The following is a 20962-nucleotide window of genomic DNA, read 5'->3' as shown; positions in this document are numbered from 1 at the left end:
AGACACAGTAGGGCATTTAGCACATGAGTTCTTTTTGCATAAGAAACTTTTCAGAATGGGCTGTAAGGAGAAACTGTGCCAGGATTAGTTTGTGGGAGCAAAAAGTAGAGAAATTATGTATCAGCTTTTGCCCTGTGGATTGTTCACTTACTGCAATTCTGAGTTTTATCGTCTAGCATCTTCAAAGGCTGCCCTATGTAAGATCCTGTGCTCTGCGTCTGTTGTTTTATCTAAGTCTGAAAGTGGTGGGAGGATCTAGGAAGTCTCTAAGATAAGTCAGCCATGTTGTTTTGATTTGGCCAGAATAGGAAGGAGCTAGGAAATCCAGGGAAAGCGGCTTGTTGGCCCCAGGTGCACAAGGAGTGATGGCCAAGGAAGACAGAGCAGCTGAGGGCCTAGGGACAGGTGGTTCCAAGGGAATCCAGGGATGCAAATAAAATTTGTGTTGAAATAATATTCATTTGTAGAGAGTTCAACCAGACCAATGTTTTCCAAAGTCTATTACAAGTACCACTTGTGGTATACAAGATAATTTTAGGTGACTATGAATGAATACTATTTAAATGTTTGGTGTTTGTTTTAATGTGTCTTAGGACAAAATAACTACTATATAACAATGTTATATGCTATCTTCAACACAATGTAAGTTTTCTATTGGATGTAACTTTTAAATAAAAAAATAGAGTCAATATGAAGAAAATATGAAATAAATCAGAGTACAGATTGCATGCAGTTATGATAAAAATTACTGTGGGATGATTGAAGTTTACAAATAGGGAACAAGATGATTCTTCTAACTCCAGTGGCCGTGATTTGCCAAATACCTCTACAACTTTATCCTAGTGGTGAAAAGAGCTACAAAGACGTAGTAACACAGGACCCCTGTTCGCTAGTGGGTGAATTTCTTTGTCTCGGATTTGATTTTAGAATCCTATACTTTTTCTCAATAAAGCTCTGCTAGCCTCCCAGTTTGATTTTACAGTGCCTCATTTTTTCTTTCATTAAATATTTATTTGCTCCAGTCCCTTAACGCGAGAAAAAAAGAGGAAAACCTAACAGTCATTTGTAGGGGTACTTATTCTCTCTCTCCATCCTGAAGCATTTCCACTAACCAAGACGATTCATCTTCATCCTTCATTAGAGTGTGTTATTCACTGAAGTGGTTTATGGCCAAATAGAGCTGCTGGCTTTGCAGATTCTGTTTGGGGGAGTACTGAATCAAATGTGTTCTTTATGTCTAGATAAACCATTCCTTAGATTTTCTTGGTTGAATCTGTGTTAATTTTCAAAACTAACTGTCAAAGAGATGACAACCTTACTAGCAAAACCTGTTAGAGTGTGGCCACTTTAATTCAGATGGCCCTATTAAATACACTGTACCTTGCATGCATATATTAAATTAAGAATTAAAATATTTTATTCTTTTTGACAAAGCTAAAAACCAAAATATATAAAGAGATGAAGGCACGGTTTTGATAACAGTACTTTACAAACTCTTTACAGGCAAGTAAGATGATACAGAATAATACTACCAGGATGGGCAGTTAAACAATCCACAAGAATTGGATCTGGGATATTTTTGCCAAGCTGTATTCCTCCAAACAGACTATAGGAGGTGCTTCTTTCTTTTTCTAGCTTTTTTGAGAAAGAATTGACAAATACAATTTATATAGATTTAAGGTATACAGCATGATGTTTTGGTGTGCATATACATGTGAAATAATCAACACAATCAAGTTAAGATTATATTCATCACCTCACATAGCTACTGTACCCTCCTTCCCTTTTTGGTGATGAGAACACTTAAGATCTACTCTCTTAGCAGGTTTTGAGTACATTGATATGCTATATAACAAGGTTTTTGTCAATGGCAGGCTGTGTACACAATGATAGTCCCATAATACTGTATTTTTTATCGTGTCTTTTCTGTGTTTAGATATGCAAATACCATTGTGCTGCAGTTGCCTACAGTATTCAGTACAGTAGCATGCTGTATAGATTTGTAGCCTATGAGAGGTAGGATATATATATATAGCCTAGGTGTGTGTATATTATGCCATCTAGGTTTATGTAAGTATACAATGTTTGCATAATGATGAAATTGTCTAATGATGCATTTCTCAGAGCATATTTCCATCATTAAGAGATGCATGACTGTATACATTATTAACTGTAGTCACCATGTTGTAGATTAGATATCTAGAACTTATCCAACATAACTGAAACATTGTACCCTGTCTTAGTGCATGGGGTGCTATGAAATTCTCCCATTTATATTTCCATCAACAGTGTAAAGGGATTCACTTTCTTCCACATCCTTGCCAACTCTTGTTATCTTTTATCTTTTTTATGATAGCAGTTCTAACAGGTGTGAGGTAATACCTGATTGTGATTTTGATTTGCATTTTCCTGGTGGTTAGTGATGTTGAACTCCTTTTCATATACCTGCTGGCCATTTTTGGTCAGCCTGTATATAAACTGTAGTCATTTTCACATGTTTTCTTTGAAAAAATGTCTATTTGGGTTCTTCACCTGTTTTAAACTAGGTTATTTTAAAATTTCTTTCTTTCTTTTTTTTTAAGAGACAAGATCTTGCTCTGTCACATTGGGCTGGAGTGCAGTGGTGTGATCCTAGCTCACTGCAGCCTTGAAATTCTGGACTCAAACCTGAAAATTCCCACCTCAGTCTCTTAAGTAGTTAGGACTACAGGCATGTGCCACCATACCTGGATAATTTTTTTTTTTTTTTGGTAGAGATGGGGTCTAGTTATGTTGCCTAGGTGGGTCTTGAACTCCTGGCCTCAAGTAATCCTCCTGCCTTGATCTCCCAAAGTGCTGGGATTACAGGTGTGAACCACCATGCCTAGCCTTATTTTTAAATTTCTGTCTTTTTTTTTTTTTTTTTTTTTTGCTATTGCATAGTTTGAGTTTCTTATATATTTTGGATAACAATTACTTCTTAGATAGTTTGCAAATATTTTATTCAATTCTTAGGGTGTCTCTGCACTCTGTTGATTGTTTCCCTTGCTGGGCAGAAGCTTTTAAGTTTTGAAAGTATTTGCCTTGCGTCCTCACAGCTTAGCTCCCACATATCAGTGAGAACATACAACATTTGGTTTTCCATTCCTGACTTATTTCACTTAGAATAATAGTCTCCAATCTCATGCAGGTCACTGCAAATGCTGGTAATTAATTCCTTTTTATGGCTGAGTAGCATTCCATCTCATATATATATATATGTATATCTCATATATATATATAACAGTTTCTTTGTTCACTCATCAATTGATGGGCATTTGGATTAGTTCCATGATTTTGCAATTGTGAGTTTTGCTGGTATATACATGCATGTGCAAGTATCTTTTGTGTATAATGACTTTCTTCCTCTGGGTAGATATCCAGTAGTGGGATTGCTGGATCAAATGGTAGTTCTACTTTCAGTTCTTTAAGGAATCTTCACACTGTTTTCCACAGTGGCTCTACTAGTTTACATTCCCACCAGCAGTGTAGAAGTGTTCCCTGATCACCACATCCATGACAACATCTACTATTTTTTGAGCTTTGATTATGGCCATTCTTGCAGGAGTAAAGTGGTATCACATTGTGCTTTGATTTGCATTTCTCTGACCATTAGTGATGTTGAGCATTTTTTCATATGTTTGTTGGCCATTTGGATATCCTTTTTTGAGAATTGTCTATTCATGTCTTTAGCCCACTTTTTGATGGGATTGTTTGTATTTTTCTTACTGATTTGTTTGAGTGAGTTGTAGATTCTGGATATGAGTCCTTTGCCAAATATATAGATTGTGAAGATTTTCTCCCATTCTTTGTGTTGTCTGTTTGCTCTGCTGACTGTTCCTTTTGCTGTGTGAAAGCTCTTTAGTTTAATAAAGTTTCAACTATTTATATTTGTTTTCATTGCAAGTGCTTTTGTGTTCTTGGTCATGAAATCCTTGCCTAAGCTAATGTCTAGAAGAGTTTTTCCAATGTTATCTTCTGGAACTTTTATAGTTTCAGGCCTTAGATTTAAGTCCTTAATCCATCTCGAGTTAATTTTTGTATAAGGTGAGAGATGAGGATCCAGTTTCATTCTTCTACATGTGGCTAACCAATTATCTCAGCACCATTTGTGGAAAATGGTGTCCTTTCCCCAGTTTATATTTTTGTTTGCTTTGTTGAAGATCAGTTGGCTTTAAGTATTTGGGTTTATTTCTGAGTTCTCTATTCTGTTCCATTGGTCCATGTGCCTACTTTTATGCCAGTACCATGCTGTGTTGGTGACAATGGCCTTATAGTATAGCTTGAAATCAGGTCGTGTGATGCCTCCAGATTTGTTCTTTTTTTTAGTCTTGCTTTAGCTATGTGGGCTCTTTTTTGGTTCTGTGTGAATTTTAGAATTGTTTTTTCTAATGCTGTGAAGAATGGTTGTGATATTTTGATGGCAATTGCATTGAATTTGTAGATTGCTTTTGGTAGTATGGTCATTTTTGCAATATTGATTCTTCCCATCCATGAACATGGGACGTGTTTCCATACGTTTGCGTTGTCTGCGATTTCTCCCAGCAGTGTTTTGTAGTTTCCCTTGTAGAGGTCTTTTGACTCCTTGATTAGGTATATTCCTAAGTATTTTATTTTATTTTATTTTTTCAGCTACTGTAAAAGAGGTTGAATTCTTGATTTGATTCTCTGTTTGGTTGCAGTTGATATATAGAAGAGCAACTGATTTGTGTACATTAATTTTGTATCCAGAAACTTTGCTGAATTCTTTTATCAGTTCTAGGAGATTTTTGGAGGAGTCTTTAGGATTTTCTAGGTATACAATCATATAATCAGTAAACAGTGACAGTTTGACTTCCTCTGTACTGATTTGGATGCCCTTTCTTTCTTTCTCTTGTCTGATTGCTCTGGCTAGGACTTCCAGTACTATGTTGAAGTGGAGTGCTAAGAGTAGGCATCTTTGTCTTATTCCAGTTCTCACAAGGAATGCATTCACGTTTTCCGCATTCAGTATTATGTTGGCTGCTGGTTTTTCATAGATGGCTTTTATTACATTAAGATATGTCCCTTGTATGCTAATTTTGCTGAGAGTTTCAATCATAAAGTGATGCTGGATTTTGTCGAATGCTTTTTCTGAATCTATTGGATAATCATGTGATTTTTGTTTTGAATTCTGTTTATGTGGTGTATCACATTTATTGACTTGCATAAGTTAAACCATCCCTGCATGCTTGGCATGAAACCCACTTGATTGTATAATGTCTCTCTTTGTCTCTTTTAACTGCTGTTGCCTTAATGTTTGTTTTGTCTGATGTAAGAATAGCTACCCTTGCTATTTTTGGTTTCCATTTACATGAAATGACCTTTTCACCTGTTTACTTTATGTGAGTCCTTATGTGTTAGGTGAATCTCCTGAAGGCAGCAGATTGTTGGTTGTTGAGTTGTTATCCATTCAGCAGTTCTGTATCTTTTAAGTGGAGCATTTGGGCCATTTACATTCGATGTTAGTATTTAGATGTGAGGTACCTTTGTGTTCATCATGGCAGTTTTTGTTGTTGCCTGTGTACTTTTGTTTATTTTGTTTTTTTCTTTGTTTTTGCTTTTTAACTTGTATTTTTGTTCTATAAGTCTTATGTGATTTAAGCCTTAAAGAGGTTCTGTTTTGATGTGTTTCCAGGGTTTGTTTCAAGATTTAGAGCTCCTTTTAGCAGTTCTTGTAGTAGTGGCTTGGTAGTAGTGAATTCTCTCAGCATTTGTTTGTCTGAAAAAGACTGTATCTTTCCTTTATATATGATGCATAGTTTCACTGGATACAAAATTCTTGGCTGATAATTGTTTTGTTTGAGGAGGCTGAAGATAGGGCCCCAAACTCTTGTAGAGTTTCTGCTGAGAAATCTGCTGTTAATCTGCTAGGTTTTCCTCTATAGGTTACATGATGCTTCTGTCTCACAGCTCTTAAGATTCTTTCCTTCATCTTAATTTCTGATAACCTGATGCCAATGTGTCTAGGTGATGGTCTTTTTGCGATGAATTTCCCAGGTATTCTTTGTGTCTTGTATTTGGGTGTCTAGGTCTCTAGCAAGGCTGGGGAAGTTTCCTTGATTATTCCCCCAAATATGTTCTCCAAGCTTTAGAATTCTCTTCTTCCTCAGGAACACTGAATATTCTTAGGTTTGGTTGTTTAACATAATCACAGGCTTCTTTGAGGCTTTGTTCATATTTTCTTTTTCTTCTTTCTTTGTCTTTGCTGGATTGGGCTAATTTGAAAACCTGGTGCTCGAGCTCTGAATTTCTTTCTTCTGCTTGTTCAATTCCATTGCTGAGACTTTCCAGAGCATTTTGCACTTCTGTAAGTGTGTCCAATGTTTCCTGAATTTTTGATTTTTTTTTCTTTAAGCTATCTATTTCCTTGAATATTTTTCCATTCACTTCTTGTATTGTTTTTTTGGATTTCCTTGTACTGGGCTTTGCCTTTCTCTGGTGCCTCCCTGATTAGCTTAATAACTAACCACCTGAATTATTTTTCAGGGATTTCTTCTTGATTTGGATCCATTGCTGGTGAAGTAGTGTGATTTTTTTGTGGATGTTAAAGAGCCTTATTTTGTCATATTACCAGAGTTGGTTTTCTGGTTCCTTCTCATTTGGACAGGCTCTGTCAAAGGAAGGCTCCAGGGTTGAGGGCTGTTGTTCAGATTGTTTTGTCCCATGGGGTGTTCCTTTGATGTATTATTCTCCCTATTTTCCTATGGATATGGCTTCCTGCACAAGCTGCACTGCACAAGTTGCAGTGATTGTTGTCTCTCTTCTGGGTCTAGCCACCCAGCAAGTCTACCTGACTCTGGGCTGGTACTGGGAGTTGTCTCCATAGAGTCTTGTGATGTGAACTGTCTCTGGGTCTCTCAGCCATGGATACCAGCACCTGTTTCGGTGGAGGTAGTAGGAGGGTACAATGGACTCTGTGAAGGTTCATAGCTTTTGTGATTTAATGTTCTATTTTTGTGCTGGTTGGCCTCCTACCAGGACGTGGCGCTTTCCAGAGAGCATCAACTCTGGTAGTACAGAGAGGAAACGGTGGTGGGCGGGGTCTTAGAACTCCCAAGATTATATGCCCTTTGTCTTCAGCTACCAGGGGGGTAGGGAAGGACCACCAGGTGGGAGCAGTGCTAGGTGTGTCTGAGCTCTGATTTTCCTTGGGCAGATCTTGGTGCAGCTGCTGTAGGGGGTGGAGATGTGGTTTCCAGTTCAATGGAGTTGTGTACCTAGGAGGATTATTGCTGCCTTTTCGGAGTCATGCAGGTTGTCAGGGAAGTTGGGGAATACTGGCAGTCATAGGCCTCACCCAGTTCCCACACAAACCGAAGGGCTGGTCCCATTCCCACCGTGCCCCACTATCAGCCCTGAGTCTGTTTCCTGGTAGTGTGGAAGCCGGGCTTGAGAACTTGCCCCAGGCTACCTGCCTCCCAGCTGTGAAAGAAAAGGGCTTGGTTCCTCCCCTGCCTGTAGAGTCTGCACACTGGATTAGCGCCCTCCTCTGAGCTCTGGCCAGGAAGCTTCTTGCCCCACTGAAATTGCTACAAAGTTCAGCTGGAAATTACCTTCTCCCTGTGGTGTTTTCCCCCATTCCTCTGGCTTCCCTCCTGATGGATCCTTGTGGTGCCAGGCAGGAATGGCCTGCTTGGGGACCCATTGAGCTCCCAGGGCCTTTCTGATGCTTCCTCTACCCCTGTATTTCTCTCGGCTCTCTAAATTGACTCAGCTCCAGGTAAGGTTGGAAATTTCTCCCACAAACAGGCCTTCAGTTTCCTCAGGGGGAGTGTGTGTTCAGGAGGGGAGGCTCTCCCTTTCCCACTTCCGCAGTTGGGGCACTTAACAGTATTTGGAGTGTCCCCCAGGTCCTGGAGGAGCAGTCAGCTTCTTTCAGAGGGTCTGTGGGTCCTCTTGGGATTGCCGGTTTGTTCTTGCAGTTGATTTGGAGCTACAATTCACAATGTGAGCTTCCACACGCTGCTCTGTTCATCTGAGTTGAAGCTGCAATCTAGTTCTGCGTCCTGTCAGCCATGATGATTCTTTCTTTTTAATTGAATGCCTTTTATTTGTTTTTTCTTGTCCCCATATTTTGTTATTGATTTCCAATTTGCATGTTTTTATATTGTGTATCCACTAATATATGATTGTAGCTATGGTTATTTTAATACTTTTATCTTTGAACTTTTCTACTAGAGGTGAAAGTGCATCACCATAGAGTACTCTGAATTTGACTATATGCTTTTATCAGCAAGTGTTAATCAGCATCCTTTCATTTCAACTTGAACAATGTCCTTTAGCATGTCTTGTAATGCAGGTCTAGTGATGATAAACTTCCTTAACTATAGTTTGCCTGAGAAAATTTTTATTTCTTCTTCTTTTCTGAGGTATAGCTTTGCCAGATATAGTATTCTTGGTTAGCAGGTTTTTCAGTTTTTCTTTTGTCAGTTTAAATATATCATCCCTCTCTCTCCTGGCCAGTAAAATTTCTTCTGAGAAATCAGCTGACACTTTCATAGAAACTAACTTGTATGTGATAAGTCAATTTTCTCTTGCTGATTTCAAAATTCTCTTATTTTCTTTGACTTTTGATAATTTGATTATGGTATTTCTCAATGTAATCTTCTTTGGATTAATCCAATTGAGGACTTTTGAACTTCATGAATTTGGATGTTCATGTCCTTCCCAAGATTTGGGATGTTTTCTGCCATTATTTCTTTTAATAATCATCTTGAGCCTTTGTCTTTCTCTTCTCCTTCTGGACTTCTGTAACACATAATTTGATTCACTTTATGATGTCTCATAATTCCTGTAGGCTTTCTTTATTCTTAATCGTTCCTTTTTTTCTCATCTGACTGGCTAATTTCAAATGATCTCTCTCAAATTCACAGTTTTAATTTTAAAATTTCATTCATTGTATTTTTCAGCTCTAGAATTTCTGTGTTTTATAATTTCTGTTTCTCTGTTGAACTTCTCATTTTTTTCATTTCTGATTTTTTGGATTTTGTTTTATTGTCTATCTGTGTTCTCTTGTATCTCACTGAATTTACTTCCTTAGAATGATTATTTGGAATGCTTTGCAAGGCAATTCATAGATTTTTATTCATTTGAGCCCAGTTACTGGAAAACTATTTTGTTTTTCTAGTGGTGTAATGTTTTCCTGATTTTTCATGTTTCTTGAGGTTTTGGATTACTGCTTTGCTTTTGAAAAAGATCACCTCCTCCAGTCTGTACTGCATGGCCGAAGGAGAAAAATACATTCCTCGTTCAACCTGGCTAGTTACCCTGGGTTTTCCATAGACCTTTTTATGGATGTTCCCATTCCATTCCTTTTGTTCCCTCTTGGGAGAGAAAATCTAAGGATTGTATTGCTTCTCTCGATCCTGTACAGTCAGGCTGAATGTTGAGAGTCTCCCATTTATTTGCCAAAGGGTACCCTAAAATATTAAAAGTTAAGAACCTTTTTTCAATCTAAAAGAGTTGAACCAGCTTTCTGAGATGTACTGCCTTGGGGGTAGGGTAGGAGTGATGCGGATAAAGTAAAACTGTTTTTCTTACTCTCTTAAATTCATTGATTCTCAGTTTTTCTTTTTACTCCAAGGAGGGGCTGGCACCTGACTGCTGGACTCCTGGGTTCCCACAAAGGTACTTGTGTTCATGGATGTTTTTGGGTAGGGTTGGTATGAGGGCTAAAATATCTCTCTACCATCTTTCTGACATCACTCCAGCCAGAACTTCTTGATATGATCTTTAAAATGGTTTCAGGGCTCTCATCCAGTTACTTTAAAAGTGATTATTATTTATTCCCTAAAGCAGTTTTGACAGAAAGTTCTCCTAATGACAATATTGCCAGGGTAATAATAATAGCAGGAAAAAGTACTTAAGGAAAAATTAATGAATTATTTCTTAAATACTTACTCACTTTCTGTTAAGGAAGATATGTCCTTGAAGAAGCCCTGTGCTGTGGTTTGAATGCCTGACTCTCCCCCAAAATTTACATTGGAATTTAGTCCCCAATGTGATAGTATAAAGAGGTCGGGCCTTTATGAAGGAACTAAATTATGAGGGCAGAGCCCTCATGAGTAAGAGTAGCAACTGATATGGTTTGGCTGTGTCCCCATCCAAATCTCATCTTGAATTGAAGCTCCCATAATCTCTATATGTTGTGGGGGGGACCCAATGGAGATAATTGAATCATGGGGGTGGGTTTCTCCCATGCGATTCTCATGATGGTTTTATAAATGGCAGTTTCCCTGAACACACTCTCTTGCCTGCCATCATGTAAGACATGCCTTTGCTCCTCCTTCGCCTTCTGCCATGGTTGTGAGGCCTCTCTAGCCATGTGAAACTGTAAGTTCATTAAATCTCTTTTCTTTATAAATTACCCATTCTCAGGTATTTCTTCATAGCAGTATGAGAACAGATCAATACAGCAACCTTATAAAAGGGATCGAGGAAACTATTTAGCTCTCTTTTTATGTCCTTCTGCCTTTTGCCACATGAGGATATGACCTAGATTCCGCCTTTCTGCCATGTGTGGTTAGAGTAAGAAAGTCTTCACCAGCTACTCAATGTCAGCGTCTTGATCTTGAACTTTCTAGCCTCCAAAATCTGTGAGAAAAAATTTTTTAATACCCTGACTTGGAACTCCTATGAAAAATAAATTACCCTGTCTCAAGTATTTTGTTATAGCAGCACTAACAGATTAAGGCATTTTGGATCCAGAAATTAATGATGGACCCAATTTTTCTTCACTGCTTTTCTTATGGCTTTATAAAAAACTTGATCTACTAAGCTTTTATAAGAAGTCGAGATCATATCAATATTGAGAAAAATGGTAGAATCAGAAGAGTCCTAGGAAGGATGGGTGGGAAGAATAGATTTTGCTGGGAACAAATCCTAAGGAAAGATACTAATATTAACAGGTCCAAATTCAGATTAGTAGACCCAGATATTTAAATACCTTTGTTGTAATAGTGGGAAAGGTAAATGGCAGTAATTACTGAGGTAATTCCTGCTCAGGCAGGAGTTGGAGAAACTGTTTTTGGAAAAGTGAATTGGAAAGATAAAAGGTTAGAATGTATAATCATCATTCTGTTTATATGCCTTGGGCTTAGTTGATTTACCTGATGCTCTAATCACACTCACTTTAGTCTAAATATAGAGAATATCAATAATAAATAATGTGATAACTTTCATACTGTGGAATTCCTTCCTTTAAGAAGGTGGCTCTGTTACTGGGGCAGCAGAAATAGGGTAACAGAAAGCATAGAGGGTATGAGATTAGTTTGATTCCCAGGTAGGCCAGGATCTTTTCAGGGAAGTGATGGGCTTATTTTCAGCACCATAGTTAGGACTTCTTTGTTGTTGTTGTTGTTGTTGAGATGGAGTCTCACTCTGTTACGCAGGCTGGGGTGAAATGACATGATCTCAGTTCACTGAAACCTCTGCCTCCTGGGTTCAAGCGATTCTCCTGCCTCAGCCTCTTGAGTAGCTGGGATTGCTGGTGCCCACCACCATGCCCAGCTGATTTTTGTATTTTTAGTAAAGATGGAGTTTTACCATGTTGGCCGGGCTGGTCTTGAACTCCTAACCTCAGGTGATCCACCCCCCTTGGTCTCCCAAATTTCTGGGATTACAGGCTTGAGCCATTGCACCTGGACATAGTTAGGACTTCTAATTGACACTGAAATTTTATCCTGGAAGTTGAGTGTAAGGGTATGGAGGAAGCCCTATGGATTGTGGCAACAGGATGCCAGATACTTTTTTTTCACGATACCAAGTTATAGCTCATCCATAGATTCAGGCTTATTGAATGCACTGTTTCTCAAAGTATGGTCCTTGGTCCAACTGCACCAGAATCTCCTAAGGGTATTCATTACAATTACAGATTTTTTGATCTCACCTCTTGAGGCCCTTTAGAGTTTCTTGAACTGAGACAAAAGGAACAGGTCTTTGTATTCTTGTATTGAGAAATTTTTGAATATGATTGAGGTGGGAGTGTGACCTTGGATTAGGCAGTTTCCTTTAGCTAAAGACAATTATAATCATCCACATCAGTAGTTAACATACCCCATGGCTGGAGGAATGAGTGCCTCTGTCCGAAGCAATGACTATAGTCCAACCCTTGCACTAGTTGGGTATACTTGTTTTAACCAGCAAGTTCATCTCATTGGTAAAATCTGCCCAGGATTCTGAGTGGTCTGTGTTCTGGAGAAACTTTTGAGAGGAAGGTAGTAAGATAAATTATAGTCCCAGTTACTGAAACTACTCTTGAGAATGCAATGAGTACTCAGTTTCTCCCTCCTCTATCATCTACTCTAGATTCCTCTTATTTTGGCTAGTACCTTTGCTGGTCTAGGAGGATTACTTGTTTGAGTAAACCAAACCCTCATTCCAAAGGGGTGCGAGTCTCTGGTAAGTATGTTTTTCTTAGACTGTGGTTGTTGCACTTATTCGTTTACCAACAAAATTGGGAAGGGAAATCCCAACAGAGACCCTGATAGACCACCTGGGTGCCAGATGTATTCTTTCCTGTGGTCATTGTGTAATAGCATCCTTGCCTCTTCCTGAGGATCAGGGTTGATTGCACCTGCAGATATGATCATTCTTTTCCTTGCAACCTGTTATCTGTGATGAAGAAACTTAAATAACGGCAGGGCATCAGCCATTTCTTAAAGTTCAATAGGACTTTTACTGTGTCCTCTGTTGGAAGATTTTCTATTCTGGGAAACCATGCCCTCTAGAATTACAGACTTTAAAGTTGTAGGTCAAGAAGTGATGCTACTTTGACTTCTATCCTTTAGTTCCTAGATCTATGTATTCTACTTACTGAGGACGAAGTACCATACAATAGGGATTAATTTAGGATGTATTTTGCCCTGTAAAGGATGGTGCCTCTCAGGGTAGCATCTTCGAGCTGATATCTCAGTTTCACCTTAAAAAACTCCTTTACCACTCTCTCAGGCTGATAGCCATTGAGTAACATGGACAGCAAGTGCCAGTAGATCTCATCATTATGTGCCCACTGCTCTGTCTCCTCTGCTTCAAAGTGAGTTCATTAGTCTGAGGCTATATTTTGCAGAAAACTGTGTTGCTGGTTCTTTTTTTTTTTTTTTTTTTTTTGAGACGGAGTCTCGCTCTGTCGCCCAGGCTGGAGTGCAGTGGCCGGATCTCAGCTCACTGCAAGCTCCGCCTCCCGGGTTCCCGCCATTCTCCTGCCTCAGCCTCCCGAGTAGCTGGGACTACAGGCGCACGCCACCTCGCCCGACTAGTTTTTTTTGTATTTTTTAGTAGAGACGGGGTTTCACTGTGTTAGCCAGGATGGTCTCGATCTCCTGACCTCGTGATCCACCCGTCTCGGCCTCCCAAAGTGCTAGGATTACAGGCTTGAGCCACCGCGCCCGGCCACTGGTTCTTAAACTCTATAAGCCAACATATAGTGGGGTCGGCTGAGGTTTTGCTGGTATGATAGGCAAATTCATATCTACAGTATGGTCATTTCCATTTAAGATTGCTGTAGTTTGTTTATTTCCCCAAAAATCTCATGTTGAAATTTGGTCCCCAATGTTGGAGGTGGTGCCCGGCGGGAAGTGTTTTGGTTATAGGAGTGCACCCTTCATGAATAGACTAAATGCCCTCTCTGTAAAGGGTGAGTTTCTACTCTGTTAGTTTCCACAAGAGCTGGTTGTTAAAAAGAACCTGGTATTCCCTGTTTCAGTCTCTCTTACTTCCTTTTAGCTGTGTGATCTCTGTATACTTTGGCTCCCCTCACCTTTTGCCATGACAGGAGGCATCCTGGTGCTGGCATTATGCTTCTGGCATTATGCTTCTTGTATAGTCTAAATAGCCATTAACAAAAATCCCCCACCACTTTAAGCAAAAAATAAATTACCCTGACTCAGGTATTCCTTTGTAGCAATACTGAATGGACTACGAGAAAATTGGCACTGAGGAGTGGGGTGTTGCTACAAAGATACCTGAAAATATGAAAGATACGTTGGAACTGGGTTATGGGCAGATGTTTGAAGAGTCTAGAGGACTCAGAAGAAGATGGGAATATGAAGGAAAGTTTGGAACTTCTTAGAAACTGGTTATGATCAGTCTGGTCACTGGTTATAATAAAAATGTTGATAGAATATAGGCAGTAAACTCCATGTCAAGGAAGTCTCAGATGAAAATGAGAAAATGATTGAGAACTACAACAAAGGTCATTCATGTTACACCTTAATAAAGACCTTGATTGCCTTGTGTCTGTGACCTAGGGCTTTGTGGAAAGCTGAAATTAAGACTGATGACCAAGATTATCTGGTGGAAGAAGTTTTTAAGCAGTAAAGCATTCAAAAGATGGTGTGGCTGCTTTTAATAGCTTAGAATCAGATACAGATGCTGCAGCAGAGGAATAATCTAAAGGTGGAATTTATAATTTAAAAGGAAGCAGAGTGTAAGTATTTGGAAAATTCACAACCTGGATGTATTAGAGAAGGAAACAGCATTTTCAGGAGAGATAAATCTAAGAGTGTTATGGAGCAACCACTTGCAGAAGAGATTAACATGACTAAAGGGAGCCAGGTGCAAATAGAATAATGGGAAAATGGCCGTGAACACATTTCAGAGATCTTTGAGGCAGCAACTCTTATCATAGGCCCAGAGGCACAGGAGAACAGAATGGTTTCAGGGGAACAGCCCACAGTACCACTGCCCTGAGCCACCTTGGGATGCTGCTTCCTGCATCCCAGCTGCTCCACCACCAGCCAAGGCTCAATTGGACAAAAGTACTGCTCAGGTCACTGCTCTGAAGGGCCTACGCCATAAGCCTTTGCAACATTTGCATGATATTAAGACTGCAGGGGCCAAGGACACAAAAGCCATGGAGGCTTGGCAGCTTCCACCTGGATTTCAGGAATATATTGAGTACCCAGGCAGAAGTCTGATGCAGAGGTGAAGACACTGCAGAGAGCCTCTATGATAGCAGTGCCTAGTGGAGTCATGGGAGTACAAGTACCACCCTCCAGACCCTAGAATTAGAGAGCCATTGGCAGTCTGCAACCTCACCCTAAAAAAGCTGCAGGCATTGGACTCCAACTCATTACAACAGTCACATGGGCTGTACCCAGAAAAGCCATGGGGTTGGGGCTGCCCAAGGTCTTGGGAGCCCACTACTGGCACCAGTGTGCCTAGAATGTGGGACATGAAGTCAAGGGAGATTATTTTGAAGATTTAAGATTTAATGTCTGTTCTGCTGGGTTTGGGTTGCAAAAGGCAAGACCCCCTTTCTTTGGGTCTATTTCTTCCTTTTGGAATGGGAAAGTTTACCCAATGCCTGAACCACGATTGTGGCTTGGAAGTAAATAACTTGACTTTGATTTTACAAACTCACAGCTTTAAGAAAGTTGCCTTGAGTCTCAGATAACACTTTGGAATTTAAGTCTGTGCCCAAACAAATTAATATTCTTAGGACTATTGGGAGAGGATAATGGCATTTTGCAATGTGAGAAGAACGATATGAAATTTTGGGGGCCAGGGGCAGAATGCTGTAAGTTTGAAGGCCTGTATCCCCCACAGCTTGTGTTAAGATTTGATCCCCAGTGTTTGAAGTGGTGCCTAGTGGGAAGTGTTTGCATCATGGAGGCAAATCCCTCATAAATAGACTAATGTCGTCCATGGTGGAGGGGACATGAGTGATTTCTCACTGTATTAGTTCCTGTGAAATCTGGTTGGTAAAAAGAGCCTGGAACCTCCTCTCTCACTCTCTCTTGCTTCCTCTCTTGCCATGTGATCTCTGCATACCTCGGCTCCCCTTCACCTTGTGCCCAGAGTGGAAGCAGCCTGAGGCCCTCACCAGAAGCAGTTTCTCATGTCATTTTTCTTGCAGAGCCTGAAGAACTGTGAGCCAAATAACCCTCTTTCCTTTATAAATTGCCCAGCCTCAGGTATTCCTTTATAGCAATATTAAACAGACTAAGACAAACATAAATTGCTGCTCCTTACAGAGTATAAAGGGTCCAGTTTAATAAACTTGCAATCAAGAGGTTGGTCAGTCTCTGTAAGAGATGGTGCCATATCAGGGCCTCAATGTTGGATTCTGTTTCTCACAGGAAGGACATTTAGCAATGCCTGTAGCTAGATCAAGCCTTGATGAAAGTTAAATAATGATACTGAGCTGTGGTCTCCATTATCTCCATTGCTTTAACAATGGCAGTAAGGTAGCTGATGACAGAGTCTGACTGATGTCAGCTGGTTGACTTATTTGGTCTACTTAATTGTTGTCTGTTGTCCATTGTCATGTACTTGATTGGATGCTCTCCGGTGGGCATTTCTGTGAAATGTAATGATTATCACACTTTTGTGCCCACTTTTATAGGTTCTCCTAGACTTCTCTCTGATACTCAAATATTTTTCCTTCTAGGTCCCTGATCAACCAGTCAAACCATTCACCACTGCTCATGAGTTCCCTTATATTCTTTCCTTGGCCACATGTCTTTCAACAAAATGACTGACTAGGCACATTCCCAAAGTCTACTTATTGAGAGACGATCCATCACTGCTGTCTTTAAGGCCATCCCTGAGTGGGGTTATAATGCAGCAGCTTAGCTGTACATCTGTGGCTTGCACACACATACTGAGAAGACCCATTTGTCAACCAAGCTCAGTATTTTTCCTTCCCCATAAACAAAAAGCTGATCATATAGGCTCCATCTCCAACTTCACCCCCAGCAACAGGTGTGAGCTGTTGGAGAGGCACAAATAAAAGTGGGGATGACATGGAAGTCTGAATCACTTGCTTGCACAGCTTACTTGCACCCTCTAATCTCATTCATGCCAGTTCTAATGACTTGTTCTCTCTAAAGGTATTTTGTTATTGCATTAACTTGTAACTTGGTAAATCTAACTGTATACAACTTACAACAGGCAGTTGTAGGACCTGTTGATTTCTTAAGGTCAGATACTACATATCCACTAGGTCCAGCAACATGCCAGATGTTGTTGAAAGGTGTATAGTTCTTTGCTGCAGGTGGCATGGTCTTGTACCAGATCCCTAGAGGGTCTATATTGTGATTCTTCTGCTGGATCTTGCCATAAGCTTCACATAGCATTTTTTTTCTCATTATAGATACCTCTAGTGCCATAGGCTCTGAGATGAATTGTGTCCCATGTAGCAGGACTGTTTATACCACAGCCTAGGCCTAATGCTTAACTATTTCTTGTTCTGAGTTCAATTCAAAGTGGTTTGCTTCTATGTAAGAAGTACAAATTGGTCAGATGGGTCAGAATAGTATTCTCAAGTGTCAAATATGTGGTCTTCAGAACATGCAGAGCCCTGACAGATGATTAAACATTTGTATATCACTTGCCTGATGATAAAATTCTGAGGAGTAATAATTTTTCCTTTATTCTTGAAGCATGTCTCAGTATGTCTCAGATCACTGGACCCCTGGAACCTTAATGGGTGTGGTAGGCCCCTAAATCTTCTTAGTTTATCTTCCTCATTCTGGAGTGAGTATTTCTTATCAAGGAATCAATCATACATGCCACTTCTTGCTCATCTGATCCAATTACTATGATCTCATGAATATAATGCACCAATTAAATGTCCTGTGGAATGTTCATATGGTCCAGGTCTGTTTGAATTACATTGTGATGGAAGATGAGAGAGTTAACATAGCCCTTGGGCAATACCTTATTGTAAATTGTTATTCATCTCATAGGAATGCAGAGTGACTCTGATACTCTTTTTTGATAGGAATGGAAAAGATTGCATTTGCCAAATCAAAGGTGGCTATGCTTGTATTCTGTAGCAGAAATACCACATTTGGCAAAGCAACTGCAATTGGGACTACTACTTGTTGAGTTTACATTAGGTTGCTGTCATTTGCTAGCATCCAAGGCTGTAACCTTGGTTCAGTCAACTCCCTTTGGCGGAAGGAATGCCTGGAGTTTTTAGCTATGAGTTTTCAGCAGTCAATACTACCAGCAGCTGGAAGAAAGAATGCATTGGTCTTGTGGGTGGGATCTGGGCAATATACCACAGCATATGCTACAAATGGGTTCTTTTAATAATTCTTATGCATACTTAAGTTTGAGTACTGTCTTTAGGGAGGATGCCCTATGTTCCTCAGCTGGGAATTTAAATATTTTTACTTTGAATCACAAAAAAAGTCTAGTTTTGGTTCACATTCCTCTTTCAGTTTATTTTAGCCATTAATTTGTGTCTCAGTGTTTTTGAAATGTATTAAATTGTCTTTATAGAACTATTTTGTTTCAAACATCAGTCATAGTTTTATTCACTAGAATTGTGTAGGGGTTAAAAGTGAGTACAATTGAAATAGACAAATTGTTTTTTTCTGCTTTCAGAAGACATATTGTGATTCTTACCCTTCACACAAACACACACACACACACACACACACACACACACACACTCTCTATATGTACATGTCATTACTTTTCCAAACCATATCTAGTCTAGATAAAACAAAGGATTTAAAAGAGCTGCAAGACCTTTTTGAGGTTGTAGACAGCTATGATTACATGTAATGGTACAGATGTAGTTACTGTCAGCTAGCTTCTGTGAAAGTGAAAGGGGCAACTCAGCACAGCACAGCGGTTACTAGCATGTCCATCAAATCCAGATTTCCTGGAGTATGACCACCAACTACAACTCTACCTTTTTCTCTCTATTTTAACCAAAAGAGCTTTTCTGCAGGCAAGGAAGCAAACAAGAAGAAGACATTATTTTGAATTAACTTTGAATCATCTTTAAGTATAACAACAATCAACTATTTAAAAATAATAACTATTTCAAAATTTCTTAAATTACTAGTAGTAATCCATTAATTATGACACCTGGTCTGAACATGCCAAAGTGAAGAAATATTGAATTTTAAAAAGCAAACTAACACAGGACAGATAACTAAACACTACACATTCTCACTCATAAGTGGTAGTTGAACAATGAGAACACATGGACAGAGGGAGGGGATCAACACAGACTAGAGCCTTTCATGGGGTGGAGGGCAAGGGGAGGGAGAGCATTAGGACAAATAACTAATGCACGTGGGGCTTAATACCTAGATGATGGGTTGATGGGTGCAGCAAACCACCATGGCACAGGTATACCTATGGAACAAACCTACATATTCTCCACATGTATCCCAGAACTTAAAATAGAAAAAAAGAAAATGACGCTTTAGTTCACTAAACTCTTCAAATTTGGCTTTGTATCAGAATCATCTGGTGTACCAAAATAGTCCTGAATCTATGCCCTTTGTTTTTCATGGAATCAAAATGTAGAATATGTCCATTACCTCCAAAAATTTCCCCATGTCCCTCTGTGGTCAACTACTCTCCACATGTCTAGATCCTGGAAAACACTGACTTCTTGTCTGTCCCCTGTTTTCGTCTGTTTTGCCTCTTCTAGAATGTCATTTAAAAGAAATAATGAATACACAGACTTTCAAGCCTGGTTTCTCTCACTTAACAAAATACATTTGAGATTCATCCGTGTTATTGCACATATCAGTAGTTCATTTTTTTTTTTTTTTTACTGCTGAGTAGAATTCCATTCCATGAACAGACCCCAGTTTATTCACCAGTTGAAGGATAATTGAGTTGTTTCTAGTTCTTGGTGATTAGGGATAAAGGTAATATAAATATTTGGGTATGGAATTTTCATGAATATATGTTTTAATTTCCTTGGATAAGTGCCTAGGGATGGAATTACTGGGTTATATGGTAAAGGCATACTTTATAATAAACTGCCCAACTACTTTCCAAAGTGACTATGTCATTTTGCACACTGCCTCTGGCTCCAGCAATGAGTGAGAGTTCTGGTTTTCATGTACTTTGCCATCACTTGATAGTGTATTTTAATTGTACCAATTCTAATAGTTGTGTAATGGTATCTCAGTATGGCTTTCACTTGCATTTTTCTTACAGATGAGGATCTTACTGAACAATTTGGTTTGAGAACCTGACTTTAAATCCTTGTTCTGCCACTTTCTACTTGAATCACCTTAAATAGGTTACTTAATCTCTCTGAGCTTTAGTTTTATCTTATTTCTTTTTTTAAATTATCAGAACGGTACCATCTCTCTTTTTTTAAAAATTATACTTTAAGTTCTAGGGTACATATGCACAACGTGCAGGTTTGTTACTTACGTATACATGTGCCATGTTGGTGTCCTGGACCCATTAACTCATCATTTACATTAGGTATATCTCCTAATGCTGACCCTACTCCCACCCCACGACAGGCCCCGATGTGTGATGTTCCCCTTCCTGTGTCCAAGTGTTCTTATTGTTCAATTCCTACCTATGAGTGAGAACATAAGGTGTTTGGTTTTTTGCCCTTGCCATAGTTTGCTGAGAATGATGATTTCCAGCTTCATCCATGTCCCTACAAAGGACATGAACTCATCCTTTTTTATAGCTGCATAGTATTCCATGGTGTATATGTGCCACATTTTCTTAATCCAGTATATCATTCATGGACATTTGGGTTGGTTCCAAGTCTTTGCTATTGTGAATAGTGCTGCAATAAACATATGTGTGCATGTGTCTTTATAGCAGCATGATTTATAATCCTTTGGGTATATACCCAGTAATGGGATGGCTGGGTTAAATGGTATTTCTAGTTCTAGATCCTTGGGGAATTGCCACACTGTCTTCCACAATGATTGAACTAGTTTACAGTCCCACCAACAGTGTAAAAGTGTTCCTATTTCTCCACATCCTCTCCAGCACCTGCCGTTTCCTGACTTTTTAATGATCGCCATTCTAACTGGTGTGAGATGGTATCTCATTGTGGTTTTGATTTGCATTTCTCTGATGGCCAGTGCTGATGAGCAATTTTTCATGTGTCTGTTGGCTGCATAAATGTCTTCTTTTGAGAAGTGTCTGTTCATATCCTTTGCCCAGTTTTTGATGGGGTTGTTTGATT

Source organism: Macaca mulatta, chromosome 14, assembly GCF_049350105.2.
Source record: "Macaca mulatta isolate MMU2019108-1 chromosome 14, T2T-MMU8v2.0, whole genome shotgun sequence".
Classification (NCBI taxonomy): domain Eukaryota; kingdom Metazoa; phylum Chordata; class Mammalia; order Primates; family Cercopithecidae; genus Macaca; species Macaca mulatta.
This window is presented reverse-complemented; position numbering follows the sequence as displayed.